We start from the raw sequence: 14583 nt of genomic DNA, 5'->3' as shown, positions 1-14583 counted from the left end.
TGGAATATGGGTCGGGAAAGGGTGACTGAGAAAAGTCTTTGCAAAAGACCTTTAAAATGGATACCTTTCACACACGGGGTCCAGCAACAGGTAACACATGCACTGCCGGCCGCTGGCCACAAGGTGGCAGCCGCACAAAGCCATTCTTGCGGCCGGCCCTCCCACGTTTGCAAAAAAACTGGGGACATTTGGTTTTGACCACCAGAAGTGCCTGACTCTTCTTAGGCTTTCCGGAAGAACGATTCGGAGTGATAAAAAACACTTACCATTCTCATAGCTTAGTTTGCTGTGAAGTCAGTTTGAGACATTTAGCTATTCAGGGTGAGATCTGACCTTGACCCCGTGACAAACATTTCACGTTTGTGACCTCCTTGCAAGATAGTCACGCAACTTTAGTGCCCTCATCTCGTGTCTCTATCCCTAGACTGCTTGCTGGGTTAGCCCCCCTCAGATCTGTAATGCCACCGGCCAGTGGACCAAAGAGACCTCCCTTTGCCCGGGGGTCAGGGTCGGGGGCAGCTTTTAATGAGGTCGCTCTCCGTGGAAGACTGGATGCAGCCACCCAAACTGAAGAGAACAGGGCTCTCCCCCACGCAGGGCAGAAGAGCGAAGTACATTCTGGAAAGGCGCCACGGGCTTTGTAAGCTGGCTCCACAAACACGCTTTCCTCCCTCTGTAAACCTTGGAAGGCAGAAGCCGTGAAGTATCAACCGATCCGGGGGGAAGCAGCCTGAAAACTAGCGCTCTTCTTCCCTCTCAGTGGGGCTATTGTAAGGACGCCCAGCTGAGCCCTCAGAGAAGCGTGCTGGGAGTCTGAACAGCGCAGGCTGAGGAGGAAGTTTCGGTGAAAGGGTTTTCATCCTGGAGAACCAGCTAGTTAAGAGCTCGGCTGCCACGCTGAAGTCTGACAAGGGCCCTCGAGAGTGCAGGAAAACTGGCGAGTGCTGCTGGGGATCCCCAGCAAGCGTGGGGGCCGCTGGGCCCAGGTCCGCGACCACGGCCTCCCTGAGCTGCGGTTCAGACCCGGCGGCCTAGCTTCACAGCCTGCCTGCTCTCTGCGGCCTCGTCTCCTCAACGGGGTGAGAGCGAGCCCAGGTACCCTGGAGAACCACCCCGGGCACTCACGGGTCGGGAAGAGGGAAGACTCTGGAGGGAAGAAACCAGACTCTGACCTCCTAATCCCACCCCAACGCGTCCTGCACGTGTCATCTCTCCTACGTTCGACGGCCAGGGAGAGGCAGATGGAGCCTCCCTCGAAACGCTGACCGGCCAAGCAGCAGCTCGCGGGGAGCAGCTTTCCCACTTTCCTTGTTGCACGCAAAAGCCCTTCAGCTCTTGCAAGTGCTTCTGTTGAGGGCCCCTCCGCCCCAGACAGGACTCCTTCCCTCAGCTTCCCTTAAGCTGGACTTGATTCATCACCGCACTGAAGTTTTTAGTTGGTACACGGCCAGTGGTTTAAATCAGCGCCCCGAAAGTTCGAAGAACCTCCCGGCAGAGGTCACGTTGCCCTCAACATTCAGGCCTGCTGGAATCATCTCACAGGAAAAGAGAAACAGAGCAAACCATGTCCCCACGCCCCGACTTCCAGGCGAAAACCATGCTTCTGAGGCAGAGGAGGGGTCTCCCTGCCACTGTGGGACACGGGGCCACTCCCCCGGAGGTCCTCTGTGGTAACACCACCCATTCGGGCTGTGTCAAAAACCAATCCCACAACGTGGGCTTCAAAGCTACTCCTTTGTCAAGTCAGCAGCCCACCAGGCCTCATGAATATTCTGCAGTAGATGCGGAAGCCATGCGTTCCCCACTGGATTAGAGCAGATGCACTTACCGCTGAACACCCCGCTGGAGTGACTCGGGAGGGGGGCAGCGGGAACCAGTGCTTCCAAGCAGCCCTGAAGCGCTAAAAATATCTCTGACTTCTCCTTTCATCTGTCTGGTCACTGTCCCAGACGCAAGCTCAGCACCGCCTGGTCCACCGGACCTGCTGAACCGCCGTCTACCTCCACTTGTGGACAGAGACAGAGCATTCCCCGGCGGGAGCGCGATGCCACAGATGACCAACAGGGCAACGTCGCACTCAGACACAGCTGTTGGAGAGAACGGCTTCAGACGGGCATCGCAAGAAAACTTGGAAAGTAGGGTCCTTTTTTTAAGAAAAAGGAAAAAAGGGGAGAAAAAAAGAGGATCGATTACTTTCACTCCGAACTGGTGATAACAGCTCACTCCAGAGATCCAGCTCAGGGTTCGCTCTACAAGTTCCTGATGATTCTCCAGCAAATGAGATCTTACAAAGGGAAACTTGTGCGTAATGTGCCTGTGGACAAGCTGCTCTGACCTCCTCCTGCGGCTTCAAAGATATCCTGCTCTATTGCATAACCCTTAGCCTTGAAAAAAAATCAGCTTTTCCTGCCAGCAGCTTCCCTGCATCCACCTGTCCCTACAGGTAGTAAAAGATTAGAAAGATCAGAACCGCAGTGTTTACACAACACTTTCCAGAGCTCTCTTCCTTCTAGCCCCCACTCCACCCCCAAGTTCAAAGTTCACTTCTTATAAACGAGGGGCAGAGGTGGTTCACAGGGTACACAGGTTAAGAGTGAAGGAGACGCAGGCTTGCTACCAGACTGCCCCACCCCCACGCCCCACCGTGTCACAGGTGGGGGGCGGGTCACAGGCAGAAGGGAGGCCCTGGGGGCCCGGCCAGCACCACAGCAGGCGAGGGGAGAGGGGCTCGTGAGGCAAGCAGGCCCCGAGGCCATCCAGATGCTCGCTTGGGATCCCCAAACTTGCGGAAGTTTAAAATTAGAAAGGGGGCCCTGATGATGGTCCCTGAGGAAGCAGATTCAGGGCCTGCAGGGGATGACCTTCCCCAGCACCGCAGGGGGAGTGGGGAGGGGGCAACTCTGCAGGTTTCACTTTTCAGAAGAACCAAATTGTGTTTCTCTTCCTACCGCCTTGCTGTGTTCACCACCCAGTTCTTCAGCTCACAAGACCCGTGTGTGGGAGCCACAGTGGAGCGAACCCCCTCCATTTAAAGTCATTTTATAGTCCCTGGGGCCTATTTTTCATGCTTTTTAGCACCTGAAATGGCTCCTGGTTTCAAGTTCACTAAAATCTGCTTTCACTATTATGTCCTTATGCCCCCTGACAAGGGACATTAACAGAAGAGGAGCATGGCAGGCAGTCTCTTGGGGATGAGGGCTTTCCTGAGAGCCTGGGGGATGCCCCGGGCTGGGGACTTAACAGGGGTTATGAAGAGACCCCAGGAGGCTCCGGGGATGGATGCTTTCCAGAGCAGAGGCAGACCGAACGAGGGGCCATAGCTGCTCGCCCCTCCAACCCTCCTCCTGGGCCACACCTGCTGCCTTCTTGATCCCCAAAGGCCAAACACGTCCCCCCTCCAGAGCCTTCCAAATGTGCCGTTCTCTATGTTCAGAAACTTCACCCCCAACTTCTCCACCCACACACTCCTTTCTCAACCTTTGGCTCCCACCTTAGAAATTACCTCTTCAGAGAACCACTCAAAAGAGAGCCCCCCCCTTTCATCTTAAAGCACCTTTTCCCTCACAGCATGCAGCCTGAGGGTATTTTTGTTTTTTGTTTTTTTTTTGGTTTTTTTTTTAAGCCCACTCTTCTGGGCACTTACTTGGCTTCCATGACTGAACAGAGACCACGCTTATTTTTTTAATCCCCACCACCATCATCATCACCCTGGTGCCAACCAGAGCCTGGCACCGAGGGGGTGCTCACAAGAGCCCTGACAAGGGAATGAACAGTGACAAGAGCCTTCTCCGAACTCCCTGAGCGGCTTTGATCTCTGAATGGCCTAGAGGAGGTCCCTCTAACCATAGCTCGGGTGACCTGCCCCCACTTCCCTCACACCCAATAAAACCGTAATAAATGCTGGTGTATCTTTGACTGCAAATAACCAGGTATAAAAGGAGAAGTTTATAACGAACACTCCCAAACAACTGCTGAAAGAATTTATGAACTTGGCCTGAGTTCTACGGTCAGGGCAAAAATTAACTTCTCCATGAAATTAAAAATTCCTCCCTTGGCCACAGTGCTGGGAGCACTTAGACCAGAGCAGAGCTGAAGATGAAATTCTGAATTTTGCAGCTTAGGAAATGCTGCCCCTGGTCGCTCTCCCTCCCTCTAATTGTGCACTGTTCCTTGGGCTACCTGCTTGCGGGAATGATGCAGGCCCTGTCTCCCAGGTAAGTCATTCCCATCTAGTTCTGTGTGTTCAATGATGCTGTCAGCTCACTTGCACCCACTCTGGTCCCCCACAGACCTGTGCAGAACACCCCCGTCTGTAATGAAGATTTGTTCAAGGTTTAATTACAACGCCCCTCCAGCCAGCAATCTCTCTACAGCCTCTTCCTTGCCAACCCAGTCAGCCCCCAACTCACATCCTCTTGCCGACTTTCTCACTGCTCGGGCATACACATCTCCTACTTGATTCACTTCTCACTCCCCAACACCCCTTGAGCTTACACAGTCAACACACTCAGGGACTCCATCTGAACTCTGGCTCTCCACTTCTCCAAAAAAGCTCAAAGCCCAAGGAAGGAAGAGCTTCAGCCAGCCTGGGCTGAATACAAACAAGAGATTCACCACCAGCACCTTGAAACTGGAAAGAATCCATCCCTTGTCAGTGTGAGGCTCTCACTGGGGTCTCTGGGAGGTAGGAAGATGCCAAGAGGGAAAGGGATAGAAATTCAAGTCTGTCGATTCTCCCTTTGGATCTTGCTGGTTAGGGTAAGAATGATATTGCCTTTTTTTTTTTTTTTTTTGAGATTTTTGTTTATTTGAGAGAGAGTGCGTGTAAGTGACAGCAGGGGGAGGGGCAGAGAGAGAAGACGACAAGAGCAGGGAGCCTGACTTGGGATTCCATCACAGGACCTGGAGGTCATGACCCGAGCCAAAGGCAGACACTTCACCGACCGAGCCTCCCAGACACCCCAAGGATGACACTGCTTTTGTTACAGATTCTAACATCTGTTTTACCTAGAGGTGATATTCACATGGTACATTAGAACCTAAGATCTGGGGTCAGAAGACGGAGGCTCAAATCCAGTCGTCCCCACTCACCCACAGTTTCACTTTCCAGCTGCCCAGGGTCTCAGTGACCTGTGGTCACCCACAGCCTGGGAGCTGATGATCTTCCTTCTGACTTATCACAAGGTCAGTGATAGCGGAAGGCTATGGCACATTGCTTCTGTCATTCACCTCACCGTATCTCATCACAGATCCATTTTATCACCTCGCGTCATCACAAGAAGGGTGAGTCCAGTACAGTAAGCTATTCTGAGAGAAAGATACATTTATATAACTTTTACTACAGTAATTATAGTCATTCTACTTCATTATTAGTTATGGTTGTCAATCTCTTATTCAGCTTCATTTATAAATTAAACTTTATCATAGGTATATAGGAAAAAAACAGCTTATAGGGTTTGGCACTATCCGAGGTTTCAGGCATCCCCTGGGAGGGGGCGGTCCTGGAGCACGCTCCCCCACCAGGAAGCGGGGACCACCGTACTGTGTATATACACCAGGGTAAGCAGGTATTTCCAGCTTAGTACAATGGGGATTAAGAAATCTACTCCCCAGAGCTGCTGTGAGGATTCAGGAAAATAACGTATACCAAAGTCCCTTATAATCCATAAATATTAGACACTGTGCTAGTTCCCATTGTCACCAAGTATGTCATTTCTATCTCTCGCTCATTCAAACACTTGCTGACTGTCTGGCATCGTCAGGCACCGTCTTCTGGGTCAGGGTGTTCATCCAAAAGTAAACCGTACCCCTGCTGGCTCTTACGGTGCCAGTGCCAATCAGGGAGGCCAGATAAGAAACAGGAAGTTAGAGCCTCGTATGTACGTGCACAAAGGGTAAGCAGAGGGTGCTGTGGAAGCAAGCGGGGGCACCTGACCCGGTCCTGGGCAGTCAGGGGAGGCTACCTGGAGGAGGGTTCATTTGAAAGGAACAATAGTGGTTGGATCGGAAGAGAGGAAAAGAAAAAGCTTCCATGCAACAGGCAATCATGAGCAGCTCCATCTGGCTAGTCCAGAGACCACTGTAGAGGGGTAAAGATGGGGGGAGGGGGAGTGTCAAGAAAAGAGAGCAGAGCACGAAGGGCCTTTGTGCCACGTGGTGGAAGGGCAGCCTTCCTGGATGAGATGCTCTGCAGCCAACTCCGCAACAAGCATTTCACAAGACAACAGATTCTGGGGTCCTGACAGTGGGCCTGAACCTACTGGAAGGCACAAGGTTAACAAGCTTCTGTTCCTTTCCAAAAAGGAAAGAAAAGGGATTCCATCACGGGCCATAACCAAGTTGGTTCGTTCAGCACTGGGATAGCTGCTTTGTTAATTCCATTTTTTGGACATACTTGAACCACCAGCACATTGGGCTGGAGCCCCGGGGGTGGGCTGTGGTTCTACACACCACTCATAACAAGCTGTAACCAGCTGATCCAGGACAAGCTACGACACCAGCATGCCCAGGGTTGGGGGATGCACCCTAAAAGATAACTGACCACATGTGGCCCCAAAGGATAAAAATGCCTCCCAAACAGGAAAAACTGAGGCTCAGGAGCCAGACTGCTGTGATCTGAACCCTGGCTCCCCCACATACTTGCTGCATCGTTTTGGGAGAAAGGACCGATCATCTCCGAGCCTTAGTTTTCCATAAGAAAAGTGGGTATGATGAGAGCACCCGCCTCGCAGGATCATTTATCCAACCGACGCACAGTGCTCAGCCCACAGTGCGGGCTCCTGCTGCTACTGCTCTGTCATGGCGAGCCCCCCGGGTTGGGACACGTCTGTTCACGCCTACAGCTGATGTGAGTGAAAAAGGGCAGAATGAACACAGAAACAAGTGGTCCCTGTCAACCCTGACCCCAGAACACGGGTGCGACGGGAAATACCACAGGAAATGCCCCGGCAGTGTGCTGGCCTTCTGGATCAGTCACGGTCAGTACAGACTTGGTCAGAGCTCACGGACACTGTCTCACCAGAGGAGAGATCCTTCAGCTTCACAGGAGAGTGCTCGAGGCTCAATCAGCCCAAGAGAAAGGCTACACTAGAAAATAATCATCGATCTAACACATTGTTTCTGGGCCCAGTGTTGACCTTTTTTTTTTTTTTTTTTAAAGATTTTTGTTTTGTTTTTTAATTTATTTACTCGACAGAGAGATAGAGCCCAAGTAGGCAGAGGGAGAGAGAGAAGCAGACTCCTGCTGAGCAAGGAGCCTGACACAGGAATCGATCCCAGGACTTTGGGATCATGACCCGAGCTGAAGGTAGACGCTCAACTGACCGAGCCACCCAGGCGCCCCATGTGGATGTTTTAAAAAACCCTTGAGGGGCGCCTGGGTGGCTCAGTGGGTTAAGCCGCTGCCTTCAGCTCAGGTCATGATCTCAGAGTCCTGGGATCGAGTCCCGCATTGGGCTCTCTGCTCAGCGGAGAGCCTGCTTCCCTCTCTCTCTCTCTCTGCCTGCCTCTCCATCTACTTGTGATTTCTCTCTGTCAAATAAATAAATAAAATCCTAAAAAATAAAATAAAATAAAATAAAATAAAATAAAATAAAATAAAAAACCCTTGAGAGTGACACCATGGTGTGTTTCATTCGAGCTATCTTAGATGTTCAAAGATGTACCTCAAATACGTGTTTTCCTTCCTAACCTGTTAAGTAATCCCACTGCCTGTGAATATACCCAAACTTTATGTTTTAATATAAACTCATCTTAAAGCTATTTATATTTTTGGCATGTTGACACCTTTGCAGACACCAGGTTCCACACGGGCGTGACTCACTTGTGATGCGGCCTCCTCAGGACTTCGAGGGGTAACATACTGGGATCTGGTAAATTAACTTCATACTCACTCTGTAGCATTTATGATCTCACAACCTTCTGTCCTGCAGATCTAGCCTGGAAGTGAAATTTTAAAGGGAGCTGCGGACTGGGGAGATGTTCAGAAACCCGATGCAGAGCATGGCAGTGACTGGTGGGAAGAGTCAGCCTTCCTCACATTTTAACGGTAAGGAAAATAACAGGTTACAGGAGCGCTTTCCAACTACCCTCCCTTGCTCCCGGCAAGGAGAACACCGAGAAACTCAGCCCGTGCGGATCTGCAGTGTGAAGGCAGCCCTGGGCTGGGAGCAGGTACCATGGTGGGGCTCCTCTGGGCCGGAAAGGGGGCCACAAGTAAGGATGGGGGGGAGCTGCTTCTCAAAGACAGGGTAACAGGAAACTGCTGGGCAGGTGTGGGAAGCAACAAGCTGACTCTTGCTGGAGGACAAACACTTGAGAGGGAACAGCAGCAAGAGAAAAACGCAGTTTATTTCATCGTTTTTTCTGAAAATCATTCAGGGGCGCCTGCGTGGCTCAGTAGGTTAAGTGGTGAAGCGTCTGCCTTTGGCTCAGGTCAGGATCCCAAGTCCTGGGATGGAGCCTCACGTCTGGTTCCCTGCTGAGCAGGGACCCTGCTTCTCTCTCTCTCTCCCCCCACTGCTCCCTCTGCTTGTGTGTGCATGCTGTCAAATAAATATAATCTTTAAAAAAGAAAAGAAAAGAGAAGAAAAGAAAAGAAAAGAAAAAAGAGAGTCATTCACTCAAAGAGGATGCCTCTTTTGAATACTGATGTTATAAGAATACCAACTTAGGTTATGTTAAGTTTTTTCTGTGAAGCTATCCTTAAATGCCTAAGCAATGAAGCTGGCTAGACTTCTAAAATCCCACAGCATTGCTCACTAAGGGCGAGGAATTTAGAACAAAGGTGACACCAGACCACCACAGAGTGAATCTCCTGGAGGTCAAGGGGGAACGTGCTCGGTAAGCAGCTAGTCAGCGAATCGGCTTCCTGTGAGTAAGGCTTCCTCTGAATGATCTCGGGAAGGCCCCCTCAACCCTGGCACAGGAGCTAACAGCTTTAACATCCCAGCCCCGGGGGCCAGGTCTGGAGAACTTGAACTTCATCAGCAGGCCTACCCTGGAAAGTATTAATCAGAGAAACTGAAACAAACAAACAAACAAACAAAAAGAACGGTCTTCCCAGATTTCTGAGAAAGGCGTGGATCCTGACCTACAGTCAATGTTCTAGATTAAAATCAAAGAGTTTTCAATAAAGAAAAAAAAACGTTCTCCACGATCTCATAAAATCAACTTATTTTACAAATAGGAAACTGAGGCTCAGATGGCAGGGAGGAAAACCCAGTACAAAAATTAAACCACCATTTATGTCTAGTGCCGGCCAAAGGCCAGTCTTTATCAGGCTCTGCATTTTCCATTCAGCTGGGTGTACGCGCAACTACGAGGCAGATGTTGGTAGGTCAGTCTACTGTTAAGACACAGCTGCAAACCCATCTCTAAGGCTGGGACGCTATCAGGCCTCCAAAACTCATGGGAATTTAGGGAGCTCAACCATTAGGCTGGGAGAGGTCATTAAGCTCCTTGATATAAGGTTTGACCTGATCACCCACAGTGAACCAGGGACACTCGATGCCACACGCCAGTAGAGGTCTGAAGTGATGGGCTGCCCAGGGCAGAGCAGTCTCTATGCTAAGGGATCCCATGGCAGAGCCTGACGATGGCCACTTGGGAAGGTGACCTGACTCTTTCAAACCCTGCTGCGCCCAGGCAGCCCCCTTGCTGGCGTGGACAAGGCCCCCTCATCAGACCTCTACAAGCCTCTCGGTGCCTACTGTGCGCCCTCCTCTCTTAAATGTACTCTTCAGCTCCAACCAAAGGAACAGAAAGCAAGTCTCTTGCATATGGGAAGATGGAACCCTTCCTAGGGAGTAATGTTTGCAAAACAAATTTATCACATGTGAATAATCATCATAAGCCTTAAAAATCAAACCGTATTCATAGAATTAGAGGACCAAAACATAGATGGAAAGCAGCTTCCCTCGGTATGTATTATCATACCCACTACTTTACTGTACTGATATAAAGAGCTGAAAGTTTCCTGGAAATCAAACCTACAAATTAGAGGAAAAAAAAAAAAACCAGAATGAAAGAAAATGTCTTTGATATGCCACTTGAAATCAAATCATGATTCAGGAGTTTTAAAAACGGTCACATGAATAGGTAAATAATAAAGGTGAAAAAATGGTAAAATATTAACTGTAGAATCCAGCTGAGGTATAGGTGGGGGTTCACTGTGAAAATTTTTCAACCTTACTGTATACTTGAGGCTTTTAATAATAAAATGTTGGGAAAAAATATTATCACACCCTCCACTCAGGTACCAGTATTCCCCAAATTTCATGGGCTCTTACGGTTAGATGTAATGGTGAAAGGTCTTAAAGAATAAAATAAAAAAAGCACTAAAAATTAACTGGGGAAAAGACAAGTGACTCCATTAAGGATACTGGGGGACTGACTATGTGAAAAAAAAGATTCCTTTACACCTTACTTCTAATTTGGTGAGCTTAATACAAAAAATGAAATTATTTAAAAAAAATCAGAAGACTATCTTCTAACTTCTCGGTAGGAACCTAAGCCCATGCTAACAGTAGAGTCACAGAAGAAAAAAAAAAAAACCAAAAATCACTTATTTAGAACGTAAATGTTGTGTCGCCAAAGAATCAAAAAATTTTAAAAAAATCAAAGAAGCTGAGAAAAATATTTGCCCAAATAGCACTAACATACACAAACTTGCCCCTCAAATAAATGATAAGAACAATTGCACGTTGACAGAAAAGTTGATAAGGGACACGAACAGAAATTTTACAAAAAGAAACGATGGATTCACAAACCCAGGAAAAAGTTAACCTTTCCTGGAAGCAACTTCAGAATGCCATGTATTTAGCACAGAGTGGGATGCCATTACACAGCTGCCAAGGGATGCCTGAGTGGCTCAGGTGGTTGAGCATCTGACTCCTGATCTCAGCTAAGGTCTCGATCTTAGGGCTGTAAGTTCAAGCCTCATGTTGGGCTCCACTCTGGGCGTGGCATTACTTTAAAAAAAAAAAAAAAATGCTGTTGAATAAATGAGCCAAAAATAGCATAACATTTTTCTGTACAAGGTAATACTCGGTATGGATGAAGATACGGCAGGAGGGCCATTTCATTCATTGCTAGAATGCGGGTAACTTGTTAACAAGCTTTCTAGGTAACAATTTGGCCAGGGTTATCAAGAAACTTTAAAAAGTTTAATTCTGGGGTGACTGCATGGCTCAGTCAGTAGAGCATGGGACTCTTAGTTTCAGGGCTGTGAGTTTGAGCCCCAGGTGGGGCATGAAACCTACTTAAAATGAGAAGAATAAATACAAAGTTTTAATTGTTTCAACTTAATAAACTCACTGCAAAGAATCTATCCTAAGAAAGTTATGTTCATTGGCTATTTAATATTAATATATTATTATATTATATTAATGTTACCAATGTTTTATTAATATAGGATATTAGTATTATTACATTATTTAAATATATTTTTATGAGAACTATCCAAGATTCATGTATTTAAAAGGATCATTATTATAATGTACAACTGGCTTTTTTTTTTTTTTTTAAGATTTTATTTTTATTTATTTGACAGACAAAGATCACAAGTAGGCAGAGAGGCAGGCAGAGAGAGAGGAGGAAGCAGGCTCCCTGGCTGAGCAGAGAGCCTGATGCGGGACTCGATCCCAGGACCCCAGGATCATGACCTGAGCTGAAGGCAGAGGCTTTAACCCACTGAGCCACCCAGGTGCCCCTACAACTGGCTTTTTAAAAGAAAAAGGAAGATCTGGGCACCTGGGTGGCTCAGTCAGTTAGGCATCTGACTCTTGATTTCGGCTCACGTCATGATCTCAAGGTCGTGAGATCGAGCCCCAGTCAGGCTCTCGATTCAGCAGGGAGTCTGCTTGTCTCCCTCTCCCTCTGCCCCTCCCCCTGCACGTGGGCATGCATGCATTCTCTCTAAAGAGAAGAAAATGAAAGCTAACTAAACACTCCCCCCAATTCTGCACTGTTAAAAATGTTTTTAAAGCATTTTAAGCACTTGGGAGAAAATGCTCATTTAAGAAATGGGATATGAAAGTTCCTACAAAGAATGATGCTAATTCCGTAAACTCTCTGTGTGTGCAGGAAAATACTGAAAGGAAATACACACAAATGTTGGGTGACGGGATCAGAGATCATTTACATTTCTTCTTTATACGCTTTCATATTTTCAACAAGTTTTACTACACGTTAAGTAAGAAAAAACAAATACCATATAAAAAGTCTGGAGGAGTGATCCACTGCTTTAGAAACAGGTCTCACACAGGTCAAGACCACCAGTAAGATAATGACTTCGAGCGGGACCTCGGGAAACCCATACAAACCACTGGCCTCTCCCGGTCTCCCACACGCCGGCCTGTCGGTGCGCACTCTGCCACGTCCAAACGCTCCCTTACCTTCCCTCAGACCTGCTTCTCCTCTGGTGTTTCATCTCGTGGTGAAAGGTACCCACCCCTTCACCACCTCAGCCACCATCCTTAGGTCTCTTCTCCCCTTTCTCGCTCACTAACCTCCCCCTGAATCCACTGTCCTGGGCCGCCGCCTCGTCGTCTGCTCTACTGGAGGACTCCAGCAGCTTCTCGCTGTCCTGCCTCGCCTGACCTGGCCCGGTGGGCCACCTTTCCCTGCTGGACAGAGGCCTTCAGGCAGATGGCGAGTGATGCCGTGGGCCTGTTGTCAGGGTCTCCCCTCCCACATCACCTTCTCTTCGTGTGCCTCTCCCATGCCCTCCACCGGAAGTCGCAGCCTCTGCGGTTCAGAGCCTTGCCACAATGCTTGCCTCCCCTGTCTGGCTAACCCCCTTGAAGGCTGTCCCGCAGAGTCCATCAGACATGACCTTCATCAGGAAGCCTCACAGAAAGGGGCTAGGTGCCACCCGGTCCCACAGCATGCTGATCTTATGCAACCTCAGGACTAACCGTACACTGTGATCTGTGTGTTTGCACCTTGGCCTTCTTTCCCAGAATGTGAGCCCCTAACAAAGTAGAACCTCAGTATTTGTTAAATGAATTAAGAAATGTTTCCACCATCTCAGACAAAGTAGACAGAGTTAACCTATTCTCATCTTGGGAAAGATCTCAACCCAAGATTTCCTCACTTCCCTCAGCTCACCACTCATCTAACTGGATCACCGTCGCAACTGAGGTCATCTTTCTGATCTATTCATTAGCCAACAAATTTATTTATTATAGACCTTATGTCTTGACAGTATCTCTTTGGTTTTACTGGAATCCATCTGCTCCCGCCCATCCTATCAAAGAAGTGTTACCAACGTCCCCACATGGGACACTCATTTAAAGCTCTGCAATTTACTGAAAGCAAGGCAGTGTGTGAGCCACCAGGGATATAAAGATAAATCAGACTCTTACTACTCAAAGACCATTAGCAAGAAATCCCTTAGCCTTTTTCAGGCTGGAACTCTGAGGCACTTCATCTTTTGCTGGAAGGGTGTATGACTTCTACTGCTGGTGGATCCGCTCTTCGCAATTCCCCAAAATCTTTTTTCAAATGTGACTCAGTTGGACACAGTAATGAGTGTGACTAATGCAAGTCTTGTTTTCTTACTCTTCTATGTCATACTTCTGTTAATACACCCAAGATTCATGTCTATTTTTTTCTACAACAGCCTTACAGTACTGTCCTGAATTTACTTGATGGGCATTAAGGGCTACAGTTCTTTTAAATGGTGGTTTTCTGTACTCAACTGAACTACCTTCCATCTATCCCTACCGGACTTCTTGTGCTAATGGAGACTCATTCTCCAGTTGGTTACAATTGTTTTCAATTACATGTCTGGAGTTCGGATGATTTGTAGTCCTGTCTAATTTGGTAGCATACACAATGGAAAAGGAAAAAGAAAGAAAAGAGATTTCATTATGTATGAGAAAAACTCGCTGCAACTGTTAACTGTGAGACTTAAAGTCTCTACCAGAATTCATGATGTACTCTACAGATTTCCTGGTTAAATGTTTAGGGAATCCCAGGGTATCTGTTTCAAGGTTCTGAGAATATTACCCATTCTCTTTATTTATTTAATATCAGTCACCTATTTTTGCCACCTTTCCTCCTTTTTCCTAAGCATTGTTCCCTACCTCTCCAGGCCCAGCTAGTAAACAGAGAATGACTTCTTTCTGACTTGGATTCCTCCGCTTTTAAGCAAGCTCACAAATGAGAGAATCACGCCTGGCTTTGGGCCGGTGTCCTTAACCTGGGGAACACAGATGAGCCTTAGTGAGCTGCAGATGCCCCCCAAAAGGCAGGCAAATGTTTGTGTATGAATGTGGCCGGAGGATTCATGGCTTCTACCATAATCTCAAAGGGGCCCAACACCCCGACAAGCTCTCAGGCACTGAGCCGTAATAAAGCAGTACACTGACATAGCAACGACAGAATGACTGAGTCAACTCTCTGCCATGCCATTTCCTAAGAGAAAGAGAAATTCTACAGTAATTATACATTAAGCATCTTTTGCATTAACAGAGACCATGACTTAAGGGTATGACTTGGGAATCCAGCACATATAAAATAACACAGAGGCAATAATCGAACCCTTCTGAGTATCTATCACTTCCAGTATCTGAGTTT

The 14583-nt window shown here is 47.9% G+C and overlaps 1 long non-coding RNA gene across 2 annotated transcripts in view; it reads right to left on the bottom strand.

The window, feature by feature from the left end:
* The window catches only part of LOC116569261, a 36741-nt gene that overhangs the window by 13696 nt on the left and 8462 nt on the right, over positions 1 to 14583 (bottom strand). Inside the window, exons 2-3 of one of the 2 annotated variants that reach the window (XR_004276939.1) lie at positions 5092 to 5307; positions 1829 to 2143 (exon numbers count right to left, since the gene is read on the bottom strand). This is a non-coding gene — a long non-coding RNA (uncharacterized LOC116569261). The remainder of the gene's footprint in view (positions 1 to 1828; positions 2144 to 5091; positions 5308 to 14583) is intronic. The other variant, XR_004276940.1, reaches the window with a different exon arrangement.

The sequence above is a fragment of the Mustela erminea genome, chromosome 11 (genome assembly GCF_009829155.1).
Source record: "Mustela erminea isolate mMusErm1 chromosome 11, mMusErm1.Pri, whole genome shotgun sequence".
Lineage (NCBI taxonomy): Eukaryota > Metazoa > Chordata > Mammalia > Carnivora > Mustelidae > Mustela > Mustela erminea.
This window is presented reverse-complemented; position numbering and strand designations above follow the sequence as displayed.